This window comes from Coregonus lavaretus, assembly GCF_964263955.1.
Source record: "Coregonus lavaretus genome assembly, chromosome: 16".
NCBI classification, from domain to species: Eukaryota; Metazoa; Chordata; class Actinopteri; order Salmoniformes; family Salmonidae; genus Coregonus; species Coregonus lavaretus.
In genome coordinates, this window is record NC_140003.1 from 45892606 (window position 1) to 45909381 (window position 16776).

Genomic DNA, 16776 nt, shown 5'->3' on the forward strand with positions numbered 1-16776 from the left:
TGACCAGAGGCATCACTACTGAGCCCCACGTGACCATCAGGCATCACTACTGAGCCCCACGTGACCAGAGGCATCACTACTGAGCCCCACGTGACCAGAGGCATCACTACTGAGCCCCACGTGGCCAGAGGCATCACTACTGAGCCCCACGCAACCAGAGGCATCACTTCTGAGCCCCACACGACCCCAGAGGCATCACTACTGAGCCCCACACGACCAGAGGCATCACTACTGAGCCCCACGTGACCAGAGGCATCACTATTGAGCCCCACGTGACTAAAGGCATCACATCCGAGCGACCAAATTGTTTTACCTAGAATGACCCTGTTGTGATCACATGGTGAATGATGCCAAATTACACCTGAAACAACACTACTGAGGAATAGATCAAATATCGGTAGGGACAGCTACAAGTGGAGACAGATTAGATCAAATATCGGTAGGGACAGCTACAAGTGGAGACAGATTAAATCAAATATCTAGGTTATTAATAATTATTATTATTATATAGGTTATTAATAAGTTCTAGGCTATTCATAAATTCTAGGCTAAGTTGTGAATGTTTATTCTTGAGTAGTTAAGATTACAGTGGGGAAAGTACTGTATAACTACAGCCCACAGTAAGAATGTATCATATCTACAGGGCCTTGCCTAGCCCAACATCATATCTACAGGGCCTAGCCCAACATCGTATCCACAGGGCCTTGCCTAGCCCAACATCATATCTACAGGGCCTAGCCCAACATCGTATCCACAGGGCCTTGCTTAGCCCAACATCGTATCCACAGGGCCTTGCCTAGCCCAACATCGTATCCACAGGGCCTTGCCTAGCCCAACATCATATCTACAGGGCCTAGCCCAACATCGTATCCACAGGGCCTTGCCTAGCCCAACATCGTATCCACAGGGCCTTGCCTAGCCCAACATCATATCTACAGGGCCTAGCCCAACATCGTATCCACAGGGCCTTGCCTAGCCCAACATCGTATCCACAGGGCCTTGCCTAGCCCTACATCGTATCCACAGGGCCTTGCCTAGCCCTACATCGTATCCACAGGGCCTTGCCTAGCCCAACATCGTATCTACAGGGCCTTGCCTAGCCCAACATCGTATCCACAGGGCCTTGCCTAGCCCAACATCGTATCCACAGGGCCTTGCCTAGCCCAACATCGTATCTACAGGGCCTAGCCTAGCCCAACATCATATCCACAGGGCCTTGCCTAGCCCAACATCGTATCTACAGGGCCTTGCCTAGCCCAACATCGTAACTACAGGGCCTAGCCTAGCCCAACATCATATCCACAGGGCCTTGCCTAGCCCAACATCGTATCCACAGGGCCTTGCCTAGCCCAACATCGTATCCACAGGGCCTTGCCTAGCCCAACATCGTATCTACAGGGCCTTGCCTAGCCCAACATCGTATCCACAGGGCCTTGCCTAGCCAAACATCGTATCCACAGGGCCTTGCCTAGTCCAACATCGTATCTACAGGGCCTTGCCTAGCCCAACATCGTATCTACAGGGCCTTGCCTAGCCCAACATCGTATCCACAGGGCCTTGCCTAGCCCAACATCGCATCCACAGGGCCTTGCCTAGCCCAACATCGTATCTACAGGGCCTTGCCTAGCCCAACATCGTATCTACAGGGCCTAGCCCAACATCATATCCACAGGGCCTTGCCTAGCCCAACATCGTATCCACAGGGCCTAGCCCAACATCGTATCCACAGGGCCTTGCCTAGCCCAACATCGTATCCACAGGGCCTTGCCTAGCCCAACATCGTATCCACAGGGCCTTGCCTAGCCCAACATCGTATCTACAGGGCCTTGCCTAGCCCAACATCGTATCTACAGGGCCTTGCCTAGCCCAACATCGTATCTACAGGGCCTTGCCTAGCCCAACATCGTATCCACAGGGCCTTGCCTAGCCCAACATCGTATCCACAGGGCCTTGCCTAGCCCAACATCGTATCTACAGGGCCTTGCCTAGCCCAACATCGTATCTACAGGGCCTTGCCTAGCCCAACTTCGTATCTACAGGGCCTTGCCTAGCCCAACATCGTATCTACAGGGCCTTGCCTAGCCCAACATCGTATCCACAGGGCCTTGCCTAGCCCAACATCATATCTACAGGGCCTTGCCTAGCCCAACACATGCTTCTTTCCAGCACTTTCTCCAGTGTCAGTCCTCGGATGCTCCCTTCAGCATTCACCTCCTCAGTTTGGCATTCAACTACCTGACTCTCCTCATCTTCCGTCACTAAAACCTATTTTTTCCCGTACTTTTCCCTCTACTTAAGCTACTACTATGTGACTAACGGTCTTGCTCGCTCCTCAATGAATTATTTACGGTGGGATCAAAAATTCCCCTCTCTTCGGGGCAAGGAATAATCGCTGCAGTCAGCTCCAATTACATCAGCGGGGCTGCAATGGGAGGGGAGGAGTTCTATAAACAGCGCCATGGAAATCACATTAGCCCAATAGCACCGCAGGGTTGCTCAGCTTGCCCGCTCACTTTTTATGGGCTATATATGTCATAGATTCTCAGACACTAGAGCACTGTCTGCTGAGGAGGTGAAGAGGGAAGAGAGGGAGGAGGACAGGGGGGAGAGGGAGAAGAGGGAGGAGGAGAGGGAGGAGAGGGAGGAGAGGAGGAGGAGAGGAGGAGGAGAGGGAGGAGAGGGAGGAGAGGAGGAGGAGAGGGAGGAGAAGAGGGAGGAGGAGAGGGAGGAGAGGGAGGAGAGGGATGAGGACAGGGGGGAGAGGGAGGAGAGGGAGGAGGAGAGGAGGAGGAGAGGAGGAGGAGAGGAGGAGGAGAGGAGGAGGAGAGGGAGGAGAGGGAGGAGAGGGAGGAGAGGAGGAGGAGAGGAGGAGAAGAGGGAGGAGGAGAGGGAGGAGAGGGAGGAGAGGGAGGAGAGGAGGAGGAGAGGAGGAGAAGAGGGAGGAGGAGAGGGAGGAGAGGGAGGAGAGGGAGGAGAGGAGGAGAAGAGGGAGGAGGAGAGGGAGGAGAGGGAGGAGAGGGATGAGGACAGGGGGGAGAGGGAGGAGAGGAGGAGGAGAGGAGGAGGAGAGGGAGGAGAGAGAGGAGAGGGAGGAGAGGGAGGAGAGGAGGAGGAGAGGAGGAGAAGAGGGAGGAGGAGAGGGAGGAGAGGGAGGAGAGGAGGAGGAGAGGGAGGAGAGGGAGGAGAGGAGGAGGAGAGGGAGGAGAGGGAGGAGAGGAGGAGGAGAGGGAGGAGAGGGAGGAGAGGAGGAGGAGAGGGAGGAGAGGAGGAGGAGAGGGAGGAGGAGAGGGAGGAGAGGAGGAGATGGAGGAGAGGAAGAGGAGAGGGAGGAGGAGAGGGAGGAGAGGGAGGAGAGGAGGAGGAGAGGGAGGAGAGGGAGAAGAGGAGGAGGAGAGGAGGAGGAGAGGGAGGAGAGGGAGGAGATGGAGGAGAGGAAGAGGAGAGGGAGGAGAGGAGGAGAGGAGGAGGAGAGGGAGGAGAGGGAGGAGAGGAGGAGGAGAGGGAGGAGAGGAGGAGGAGAGGAAGGAGGAGAGGGAGGAGAGGAGGAGATGGAGGAGAGGAAGAGGAGAGGGAGGAGGAGAGGGAGGAGAGGGAGGAGAGGAGGAGGAGAGGGAGGAGAGGGAGGAGAGGAGGAGGAGAGGAGGAGGAGAGGGAGGAGAGGGAGGAGATGGAGGAGAGGAAGAGGAGAGGGAGGAGAGGAGGAGAGGAGGAGGAGAGGGAGGAGAGGAGGAGGAGAGGAGGAGAAGAGGGAGGAGAGGGAGGAGATGGAGGAGAGGAAGAGGAGAGGGAGGAGGAGAGGGAGGAGAGGGAGGAGAGGAGGAGGAGAGGGAGGAGAGGAGGAGGAGAGGGAGGAGAGGGAGGAGAGGGAGGAGAGGGAGGAGAGGAGGAGGAGAGGGAGGAGAGGAGGAGGAGAGGGAGGAGGAGAGGGAGGAGAGGGAGGAGATGGAGGAGAGGAAGAGGAGAGGGAGGAGGAGAGGGAGGAGAGGGAGGAGAGGAGGAGGAGAGGGAGGAGAGGAGGAGAGGAGGAGGAGAGGGAGGAGAGGGAGGAGATGGAGGAGAGGAAGAGGAGAGGGAGGAGAGGAGGAGAGGAGGAGGAGAGGGAGGAGAGGAGGAGGAGAGGAGGAGGAGAGGGAGGAGAGGGAGGAGATGGAGGAGAGGAAGAGGAGAGGGAGGAGGAGAGGGAGGAGAGGGAGGAGAGGGAGGAGAGGAGGAGGAGAGGGAGGAGAGGAGGAGGAGAGGGAGGAGAGGGAGGAGAGGAGGAGGAGAGGGAGGAGGAGAGGGAGGAGAGGAGGAGATGGAGGAGAGGAAGAGGAGAGGGAGGAGGAGAGGGAGGAGAGGGAGGAGAGGAGGAGGAGAGGAAGGAGAGGGATGAGAGGAAGAGGAGAGGGAGGAGAGGAGGTCGAGAGAGGAGGAGGAGAGGGAGGAAAGGGAGGAGATGGAGGAGAGGAAGAGGAGAGGGAGGAGGAGAGGGAGGAGGAGAGGGAGGAGAGGGAGGAGAGGAGGAGGAGAGGGAGGAGAGGAGGAGGAAAGGGAGGAGAGGAGGAGGAGAGGGAGGAGGAGAGGGAGGAGAGGAGTAGATGGAGGAGAGGAAGAGGAGAGGGAGGAGGAGAGGGAGGAGAGGGAGGAGAGGAGGAGGAGAGGGAGGAGAGGGAGGAGAGGAAGAGGAGAGGGGGGAGAGGGGGAGAGGAGGATGAGAGGGAAGAGAGGGAGGAGAGGAGGAGGAGAGGGGGGAGATGGGGGAGAGGAGGAGGAGAGAGAGGAGAGGGAGGACCGGTAATTGAATTAATACATGCACCAGGATGCAGTCGTCGTTGGGTCTAGATGTAGGCAGTATGTCTAGGAGTGGAGGTCTAGATAGGCAGTATGTCTAGGAGTGGAGGTCTAGATGTAGGCAGCGTGTCTAGGAGTGGAGGTCTAGATGTAGGCAGTGTGTCTAGGAGTGGAGGTCTAGATAGGCAGCGTGTCTAGGAGTGGAGGTCTAGATGTAGGCAGTGTGTCTAAGAGTGGAGGTCTAGATAGGCAGTGTGTCTAGGAGTGGAGGTCTAGATAGGCAGTGTGTCTAGGAGTGGAGGGATAGATGTAGGCAGTGTGTCTAGGAGTGGAGGGCTAGATGTAGGCAGCGTGTCTAGGAGTGGAGGGCTAGATGTAGGCAGTGTGTCTAGGAGTGGAGGTCTAGATAGGCAGTGTGTCTAGGAGTGGAGGGCTAGATGCAGGCAGTGTGTCTAGGAGTGGAGGTCTAGATGCAGGCAGTGTGTCTAGGAGTGGAGGTCTAGATGTAGGCAGTGTGTCTAGGAGTGGAGGTCTAGATAGGCAGTATGTCTAGGAGTGGAGGTCTAGATAGGCAGTGTGTCTAGGAGTGGAGGTCTAGATAGGCAGCGTGTCTAGGAGTGGAGGTCTAGATAGGCAGCGTGTCTAGGAGTGGAGGTCTAGATAGGCAGCGTGTCTAGGAGTGGAGGTCTAGATAGGCAGCGTGTCTAGGAGTGGAGGTCTAGATAGGCAGTGTGTCTAGGAGTGGAGGTCTAGATAGGCAGCGTGTCTAGGAGTGGAGGTCTAGATGTAGGCAGTGTGTCTAGGAGTGGAGGTCTAGATAGGCAGTGTGTCTAGGAGTGGAGGGCTAGATGTAGGCAGTGTGTCTAGGAGTGGAGGTCTAGATGTAGGCAGCGTGTCTAGGAGTGGAGGTCTAGATGTAGACAGTGTGTCTAGGAGTAGAGGTCTAGATAGGCAGCGTGTCTAGGAGTGGAGGTCTAGATAGGCAGCGTGTCTAGGAGTGGAGGTCTAGATAGGCAGCGTGTCTAGGAGTGGAGGTCTAGATGCAGGCATCGTGTCTAAAACGAGAAGCTCAGATGCAGGAAGCTGGTCTACGATTAGAACCTGTGACTGAGTAGCATCCAGAAGACCTGACAACATGGCAGTTGCTCTGCACAGTGTGGTAGGTTCTATTGGCTACTCAATTCCACACAACAAATATATAACCTGCTCCATCCCCAAAGGCAATGCAGGGGTAGGTCTATGGAAACATTTCACCACCGTTGTCAGTCTACTGATATGGGAGCACTAGTCAGCATTGCATTCATTTCGCCCTTGTAACATTGTTGATGTGAAGGATATGCTGTAGCTTTGATGGTTTTATCCACCATCCTCGGTCTATTTAAGAAACATGACAGGAGAAAACTAGACACACACACACACACTACTCACCTTGCATATGTGAAAGTTTTCCGAGACTAGCGTCTCCTGGATATGGATATCCTGGGGAGTGGGCGGGGTACCAGCTGCACTGCCGCACAGGGGGGTCGCGACACCCCCCAGAGAGGAAGAGGAGGACAAGCCGTCCAGTACCTTCCGAAACTTCTTCATCTTGCTTTAGTTTTATATATATATATATATATGCTAGCAACCTATCAAGAGTTGTCGTCCTTTCAAGGGCTAAAATGAGACGAGTCCGTTTGGTGTTGGTCCCCCTGAGGGTTGGCAGGTGTCGCTTCCTGCAGCCTCTCTCTCTCTCTCTCTCTCGCCTTCTCTCTCTCCCTCTTCCTTTTAAGTGCAATTCAAAAAGTCCTGGAGGGACCTCATCGTGCACTTAGGCTTCAGTCCAAAAAATGGTGTATCTTGGTTTGACGGAGATACTTATTGGTAAAAGAGAATAGCCAATTGCTAACGGATGTCTATTGCACATCAGAGCATGCCACAGCAAGGATTTAATCTAAGAAACGTAATGTTTCTTTAGCCTGCTAAAACTGCATTACTATAAACCATGATGGCAAAACACAAACTACACAATAATAATCAATTAACTGCAGCAATTACGAGCGACTAACTATATAGATAACCAGCTAAATGATCAAACAATTACCAACACACTACCTAAACAATACTTCAAACAAAAATCGCACTGTTTTGGCGGAATGGAGAGTGAGGCAGACCTACGCAGAGAGACAATGCAGTTCGCTTCCACTCTCTGGCATCAAAACTAGAAAATAAAGTCAGCCATCGCACGAACCAAGAAGAGGAACAGGTCAACGAGAGTGGAATCAGTCAAATTAAGTATTAAAGACGATTTTGTCGCGGGTCCAGCGGTTGCAGACAGCCCTCTCTTCCCAGCCCTGATTCCCTACAGTCTTGCGCTGTCCGTGGTACTGGAAAACTTTACTCCGGCCCCGCCCCTGCCTTCCTTCATCTCCCCGCCCTTCCTCGGAAGTGATTGGATTACGTTTCCCAGCCAATACCTACTGAATGGTATGGTGAATAAAAACAACGGGGAAATAAAAAACTTTGCCTGCTGGCTTGTGGAACCGCCCTATCTTAGAAACGTGCGTTTGTGTGAATAGTCTATTCATAATCTATTAATGAGGCTTCAACACATGGGAAACCAAACTTGACTCTCAGTAAATGTGGATGGGGAGAACGTTAAGGTGGCAGCCCAATGTTGTAGCTTGGTTAATAATATAACAAGTGCTTTAGCTGAGCCGGATCCTGCCGGAACAGGATCCGGAACCTCTCAGTTTTGGACGCATGCGGGATCCGGTAGCCTACATCTCGTAGCATGAATAATACTTTTTACTGTTTGCAATGTAAAAATTCCAATAAGAGAGATCAGAGATAAATCAAGTTGACTTCTCGTTAATTCCCCTGCCCCCCCTAAAAAAAAAACATAATGTGAAAACGCATTTCTTCAGCCTGAGCCTGATATTCTGAGAATTTATTCGGGCGCTGGGACCGGATCTTAGGTTTGCGCAACTTTGTAGGGTTTGAGACCAACGCGTGGCCGTTTCTGTGGTGAGAGAGAGAGAGACAAACGTGTGCCTGTATCTCTCTCCCTCTCTCTGCTCTGATAGACATAAGCCTGCAACTCTTTATCTCGCCATCTCGCCAGTGTTGCACTGCATAATTTATTGTAATGTATCTAATATGCACATTAGCCTTATTTTTAAGCTTAGGCCTGTAGAATTGTACTGTTATGGTTAGATATGCGACATTATTTGCAGTTGCATTCATGACTCGTTTTGGCAGTGGCCTGCCTACCTGCATTCTGTTCTAGAGCGCAGGCAGGAACACATCTGCAGTTTGATAAGAACAGACAGGCAGTAACCCATCCACTTAAAACACAAAATCCCAAAACAAACTGAAATCTGTTTGGGAACATCGACATTGACATGTTTTCACAATGAAACTCATGTCATTAAACTGTTGAGAGCCCATCTATCTGCGCGGTAGGAAAATGAATAAAGGAGAGAAGAGGCAGGGTATAGTGAGATATTCTGTAAGGTAACGTGTCAGCCTATTAATTATACAAAAATATAAAATAGGCCATATTATTACTATTCAAAATCAAATGCAAATACACTATAATCGTACCTTAGATCTGTAAGCACGATCAATGAACCATCAGCATCGCAGGCCTATGGCGCTCTCTCCCCGCCTCATAGAAAGGTTGGAGCATATACAGCCTATCCTATGCGTAGCTTCCCAGCTAGCACATTTGATTCCTTGGAAGATGTGGGAACATATATATTTTTTTTTGTTTCACATTGCTTGTGGGAAAGAAGCCATATTCCTGACCAGTAAAACATAATGTTTATTTTTATTATTTTATTTTTTTACATTCTGAGAACAGAAGTAAAAATGTCACCTGCTCTCCAACGTTTTACTCTGGTTCCTTGAAAGTTTTCCTGGGAAGTCTTATTAACGCTCTTAGAAGGGACATTTTAGGTTATTTGGAGATGTTTTAATTACTTCCTTAAAACTTTCAATAAGACTTTTAATAACACTGCTAGCTTATTTTGGCTTATTATTTATTATTTAGTAATATATTATTATTGATTGAAAACCCCTTAGTCAGCTCATTTAAAAGTCTTCGGGGGGGGGGGGGGGGGGGGGGGGGGGGTTGGGGGGGGGGGGGGGGGGGGTAGAGTTAATAAGTACACTATTGGGACTTGAGGATCAGCTCTTAACTTCAGACGATTGCTGTATTGAAGGCCCAAGAGAGGCTTTTAGCAATACAGACAATGACTTACATCTTGCACATCTATTGAAAAGGGGAAGGCCTGCAAGATGATAAACATAATCTGTATCCCCATGGCCTATTTGTCCATGCAAAGTAACCCCCATTTCCTTTGTACCAGAAAAGTAATGAGAATTGAATCGATCATGGGTGCAGAGACTACAGAATACATGACCATGCAAGGCGTGGCGTCAACAGTATGTTTAATAATGTCTTACTCTAAGCATTTCTCATACAGAGTACTATATAAACAGCATCTGTAAGAACACACGGAGCTCTCAGTTCCTCTTTCATTAAGGCTCTAATTACATGGGGGTGGTGGGTTCTGCAGACGGCCAAGGCCAAGGCCCATGTGACAGGAGAGAATACACTGAACAAATACACCAGTCCTTTACCCCTGGTACTAATGGAAGGGACACCCACCTGCTGCCACCCTCACTGTTCTGGAAGGGACACCCACCTGCTGTCACCCTCACTGTTCTGGAAGGGACACCCACCTGCTGTCACCCTCACTGTTCTGGAAGGGACACCCACATGCTGTCACCCTCACTGTTCTGGAAGGGACACCCACATGCTGCCACCCTCACTGTTCTGGAAGGGACACCCACATGCTGTCACCCTCACTGTTCTGGAAGGGACAGCCACATGCTGTCACCCTCACTGTTCTGGAAGGGACACCCACATGCGGTCACCCTCACTGTTCTGGAAGGGACACCCACATGCTGTCACCCTCACTGTTCTGGAAGGGACACCCACATGCGGTCACCCTCACTGTTCTGGAAGGGACACCCACATGCGGTCACCCTCACTGTTCTGGAAGGGACACCCACATGCTGTCACCCTCACTGTTCTGGAAGGGACACCCACATGCTGTCACCCTCACTGTTCTGGAAGGGACACCCACATGCTGTCACCCTCACTGTTCTGGAAGGGACACCCACATGCTGTCACCCTCACTGTTCTGGAAGGGACACCCACATGCTGTCACCCTCACTGTTCTGGAAGGTATTTGATAATTGGTCCCTGGACAGTGTTGAATATTCAATGGTTGATCGAGATGGAGCATCCGTACATTAATTCATATACGTTCCACACATGTCAGCAACGGGTCATCAAACCAGTCACAGCCCGTTTGGCTGAATAGCATTATTAAAATGTAATTGTCACTCGTCAGAAAGTGGCCTTCATCTCCCCATTGTGCGCCTGTCCTTTCCCTTTCGCCATGGAGCAACAATCAGGCTGCCGTCTGCAATCAAGGATTTATAAAGGGCAGCAGCGTGATAATTAAGGGAGAAATGTGTAGTCATGGGCAGTTCTGTGGCTAGTCTCACCATGCGATGTGCTGATTAGGAGGCTAGGTGGACATGGGAAACAACAGATTAGATCACTTTTAGATTACATTATTGGATTTTAGTAGATCAATGGGATCTGAAGGGGGATAAACTTTTTGCTTGGACTAAATGTCACTCACACACACACACACACACACACACACACACACACACACACAGCCACACACAGCCACACACACAAAAAGCAAACACACAACAAAAACAAAAACACATCAACATTGTTACAACAATATCATAATTATTGATTAACAGAGGGTAGTTATTGTTACCACAATATCATAATTATTGATAACAGAGGGTAGTTATTGTTACCACAATATCATAATTATTGATTAACAGAGGGTAGTTATTGTTACCACAATATCATAATTATTGATTAACAGAGGGTAGTATTGTTACCACAATATCATAATTATTGATTAACAGAGGGTAGTTATTGTTACCACAATATCATAATTATTGATTAACAGAGGGTAGTTATTGTTACCACAATATCATAATTATTGATTAACAGAGGGTAGTTATTGTTACCACAATATCATAATTATTGATTAACAGAGGGTAGTTATTGTTACCACAATATCATAATTATTGATTAACAGAGGGTAGTTATTGTTACCACAATATCATAATTATTGATTAACAGAGGGTATTTATTGTTACCACAATATCATAATTATTGATTAACAGAGGGTAGTTATTGTTACCACAATATCATAATTATTGATTAACAGAGGATAGTTATTGTTACCACAATATCATAATTATTGATTAACAGAGGGTAGTTATTGTTACCACAATATCATAATTATTGATTAACAGAGGGTAGTTATTGTTACCACAATATCATAATGACTATTGATTAACAGAGGGTAGTTATTGTTACCACAATATCATAATTATTGATTAACAGAGGGTAGTTATTGTTACCACAATATCACAATTATTGATTAACAGAGGGTAGTTATTGTTACTACAATATCATAATGTCTATTGATTAACAGAGGGTAGTTATTGTTACCACAGTATCATAACGACAATTGATTAACAGAGGGTAGTTATTGTTACCACAATATCGTAATGTCTATTGATTAACAGCGGGTAGATATTGTTTGTAGCGTCATACCCAAGAAGATTCAAGGTTCTAATCGCTGCCAAAGGTGCTTCAACAAAGTACTGAGTAAAGGGTCTGAATACTTATGCTAATGTCCTATTTCAGTTTTTGACTTTTCATAAATTTGCAAACAATTCAAAAAACCTGTTTTTGCTTTGTCATTATGGGGTATTGTGTGTAAATTGATGAGAGGGGGAAAACTGTTTCATCCATTTTAGAATAATGCTGTAGTGTAACAAAATGTGAGAAAAGTCAAGGGGTCTGAATTCTTTTCCCGAATGCACTGTGAGTCTTACCTTATAGTTTGTTCTTCCCCCCTCCCTCAGTCACACAGATGGTCAGCTCCATGTTTAGCATCTTTAATTCCCTCTGCGTGTATACATTTAACAGTACACCCCTACTCAGTTGATTAACATTGACCAGGACCATCCTCTCATCTCTTCAGTCACTTTGGACCATTTAGCACTATTGAGATTGGATGAAGATACACAAGAGGCTGAGTTTGGTTCAGATTACAACCACAAAGGAACTAGTTTGTATACGGCTGTTACATTCTGTGTGCATATAAGAGAATAAAGGGTTGGATTAGTATATTGTTTTGATATGGTGTAAATGAGATTTGGTTATAGGAGGTTTCTGATAACAGATGTTGGATTAGTATTGTCTCCAGAGTGGCGCAGTGGTCTAAGGCACTGCATCGCAGTGCTAACTGTGCCACTAGAGATCCTGGTTCGAATCCAGGCTCTGTCGCAGCCGGCCGCGACCGGGAGACACATGGGCGGCGCACAATTCGTCCAGGGTAGGGGAGGGAATGGCCGGCAAGGATGTAGCTCAGTTGATAGAGCATGGCGTTTGCAACGCCAGGGTTGTGGGTTCGATTCCCATGGGGTGCCAGTATAAAAAAAATATATATATATGTATTCACTAACTGTAAGTCGCTCTGGATAAGAGCGTCTGCTAAATGACGTAAATATGGTGTAAATGAGATTTGGTTATAGGAGGTTTCTGATAACAGATGTTGGATTAGTATTGTTTTGATATAGTGTAAATGCGATTTGGTTATAGGAGGTTTCTGATATCAGCTATTGGATTAGTATTGTTTTGATATGATGTAAATGAGATTTTGTTATAGGAGGTTTCTGATAACAGATGTTGGATTAGTATTGTTTTGATATGGTGTAAATGAGATTTGTTTATAGGAGGTTTCTGATAACAGATGTTATCTCATTCACTTCCAGGTCACCGAGCTAAAGTGTGTCCATGCCATAAACCACCACCACACACAGGGGCTAAAAACTATCCAGTAATCCTCTCCTATTGATCCTCTCAGGTTTATTGGCCCATTACAGCCACCGTATGACAGTATGTATGTTCATTGACGAGAACATCTCATCATAACCACATTATGTTGAATTGATTAAGAATTTATTAATAGTTTATAGAGATATATTAAGCTAGATGAAGTCACCATGCAGTGAAAGGGTTTATGCCTATCTTATACAGACCCACTGAGATGACAGGTTCAGAGATGACAGGCACAGAGATGACAGACACTGAGATGACAGGCTCTGAGATGACAGGTTCAGATAGGCCTATTTTATGCAGACACTGAGATGACAGGTTCAGAGATGACAGGCACAGAGATGACAGGCACAGATATGACAGGCTCTGAGATGACAGCCACTGAGATGACAGGCACTGAGATGACAGCCACTGAGATGACAGGTTCAGAGATGACAGGCACAGAGATGACAGGCACTGAGATGACAGGCACTGAGATGACAGGCACTGAGATGACAAGCACTGAGATGACAGGCACAGAGATGACAGGCACTGAGATGACAGGCACTGAGATGACAGGCACTGAGATGACAGGCACTGAGATAACAGGCACCAACCTGGACTCAGGGGTAGACGTAACATAGTTAAGGTCAATCTGTCTCCCCCCCAATTACTATGATATATTACGTTTCGTATGGTAGTTGTTAATTTGTGGATGTCCATCATCCATTTCATATGATATGTTACGAATTGGAAATCGTACAATATGTAACGAATTTGCAATCTGTATGATATAAATGCTAATTTGTTGTGGCTAACACTAGCTAGGTGGTTAACGCTAACATTAGCTAGGTGGCTAAATTAGCTAGGCTAGCAGTTAGGGTAAGGGCTAAGTTTAGGATTAAGGTTAAGGTTAAGGGTATTGACACAACACCTATAGAGGGGATCATCGTTATGGTATGTAACTCACAGCAGGGTATTGATATAACACCTATAGATATGTAATATTTCTTATCTTTCTCCTTCCAAACATGTGATTTTAGGATTAGTTGACAAAGGTAATCAGAATGGCAGTAAATATTGAAAGCGGGTCACGCTTCCCTGAATCTCTCCCTCCCTCCCGCTCTCTTTCTCTCTGGTGAAGGACATCCCTGTTTGCTCTCCTAATCATGCAGGAAGCTATAGTTTACTTAGGCTGGTGTTAAACAGGATAAGGCTGATATACAGAAAGATATTAATCCCACAGAGACAGGCTGATAGACAGCATTAAGCATAAATCCCACAGAGACAGGCTGATAGACAGACATCATTAGTCCCACAGAGACAGGCTGATAGACAGACAGCATTAGTCCCACAGAGACAGGTTGATAGACGGACAGCATTAGTCCCACAGAGACAGGCTGATAGACGGACAGCATTAGTCCCACAGAGACAGGCTGATAGACGGACAGCATTAGTCCCACAGAGACAGGCTGATAGACGGACAGCATTAGTCCCACAGAGACAGGCTGATAGACGGACAGCATTAGTCCCACAGAGACAGGCTGATAGACGGACAGCATTAGTCCCACAGAGACAGGCTGATAGACGGACAGCATTAGTCCCACAGAGACAGGCTGATAGACGGACAGCATTAGTCCCACAGAGACAGGCTGATAGACGGACAGCATTAGTCCCACAGAGACAGGCTGATAGACGGACAGCATTAGTCCCACAGAGACAGGCTGATAGACAGACATCATTAGTCCCACAGAGACAGGCTGATATACAGACAGCATTAGTCCCACAGAGACAGGCTGATATACAGACAGCATTAGTCCCACAGAGACAGGCTGATAGACAGACAGCATTAGTCCCACAGAGACAGGCTGATATACAGACAGCATTAGTCCCACAGAGACAGGCTGATATACAGACAGCATTAGTCCCACAGAGACAGGCTGATAGACAGACAGCATTAGTCCCACAGAGACAGGCTGATATACAGACAGCATTAGTCCCACAGAGACAGGCTGATATACAGACAGCATTAGTCCCACAGAGACAGGCTGATATACAGACAGCATTAGTCCCACAGAGACAGGCTGATAGACAGACATCATTGGTCCCACAGAGACAGGCTGATATACAGAAAGCATTAGTCCCACAGAGACAGGCTGATAGACAGACAGCATTAGTCCCACAGAGACAGGCTGATATACAGACAGCATTAGTCCCACAGAGACAGGCTGATAGACAGACATCATTGGTCCCACAGAGACAGGCTGATATACAGAAAGCATTAGTCCCACAGAGACAGGCTGATATACAGAAAGCATTAATCCCACAGAGACAGGCTGATAGACAGACATCATTAGTCCCACAGAGACAGGCTGATAGACAGACATCATTAGTCCCACAGAGACAGGCTGATAGACGGACAGCATTAGTCCCACAGAGACAGGCTGATAGACGGACAGCATTAGTCCCACAGAGACAGGCTGATAGACAGACAGCATTAGTCCCACAGAGACAGGCTGATAGACAGACATAATTAGTCCCACAGAGACAGGCTGATATACAGAAAGCATTAATCCCACAGAGACAGGATGATAGACAGACATCATTAGTCCCACAGAGACAGGCTGATAGACAGATAGCATTAGTCCCACAGAGACAGGCTGATAGACAGATAGCATTAGTCCCACAGAGACAGGCTGATATACAGAAAGCATTAATCCCACAGAGACAGGATGATAGACAGACATCATTAGTCCCACAGAGACAGGCTGATAGACAGATAGCATTAGTCCCACAGAGACAGGCTGATATACAGAAAGCATTAGTCCCACAGAGACAGGCTGATATACAGACAGCATTAGTCCCACAGACACAGGCTGATAGACGGACAGCATTGGTCCCACAGAGACAGGCTGATATACAGAAAGCATTAGTCCCACAGAGACAGGCTGATATACAGAAAGCATTAATCCCACAGAGACAGGCTGATAGACAGACATCATTAGTCCCACAGAGACAGGCTGATAGACAGACATCATTAGTCCCACAGAGACAGGCTGATAGACGGACAGCATTAGTCCCACAGAGACAGGCTGATAGACGGACAGCATTAGTCCCACAGAGACAGGCTGATATACAGACAGCATTAGTCCCACAGAGACAGGCTGATAGACAGACAGCATTAGTCCCACAGAGACAGGCTGATATACAGACAGCATTAGTCTCACAGAGACAGGCTGATATACAGACAGCATTAGTCCCACAGAGACAGGCTGATATACAGACAGCATTAGTCCCACAGAGACAGGCTGATAGACAGACATCATTGGTCCCACAGAGACAGGCTGATATACAGAAAGCATTAGTCCCACAGAGACAGGCTGATATACAGACAGCATTAGTCCCACAGAGACAGGCTGATAGACAGACATCATTGGTCCCACAGAGACAGGCTGATATACAGAAAGCATTAGTCCCACAGAGACAGGCTGATATACAGAAAGCATTAATCCCACAGAGACAGGCTGATAGACAGACATCATTAGTCCCACAGAGACAGGCTGATAGACAGACATCATTAGTCCCACAGAGACAGGCTGATAGACGGACAGCATTAGTCCCACAGAGACAGGCTGATAGACGGACAGCATTAGTCCCACAGAGACAGGCTGATAGACAGACAGCATTAGTCCCACAGAGACAGGCTGATAGACAGACATAATTAGTCCCACAGAGACAGGCTGATATACAGAAAGCATTAATCCCACAGAGACAGGATGATAGACAGACATCATTAGTCCCACAGAGACAGGCTGATAGACAGATAGCATTAGTCCCACAGAGACAGGCTGATAGACAGATAGCATTAGTCCCACAGAGACAGGCTGATATACAGAAAGCATTAATCCCACAGAGACAGGATGATAGACAGACATCATTAGTCCCACAGAGACAGGCTGATAGACAGATAGCATTAGTCCCACAGAGACAGGCTGATATACAGAAAGCATTAATCCCACAGAGACAGG

At 48.0% G+C, this 16776-nt stretch overlaps 1 pseudogene across 1 annotated transcript in view; it reads right to left on the reverse strand.

Moving 5' to 3' along the window:
* Nucleotides 1-6357, reverse strand: part of LOC311143864 (syntaxin-binding protein 5-like) — a 293895-nt pseudogene extending 287538 nt beyond the window's left edge. Inside the window, exon 1 of the transcript in view lies at nt 6199-6357. The product of the transcript in view is annotated as a syntaxin-binding protein 5-like (transcript). The remainder of the gene's footprint in view (nt 1-6198) is intronic.
* Between the last annotated feature and the right edge of the window lie 10419 nt (nt 6358-16776).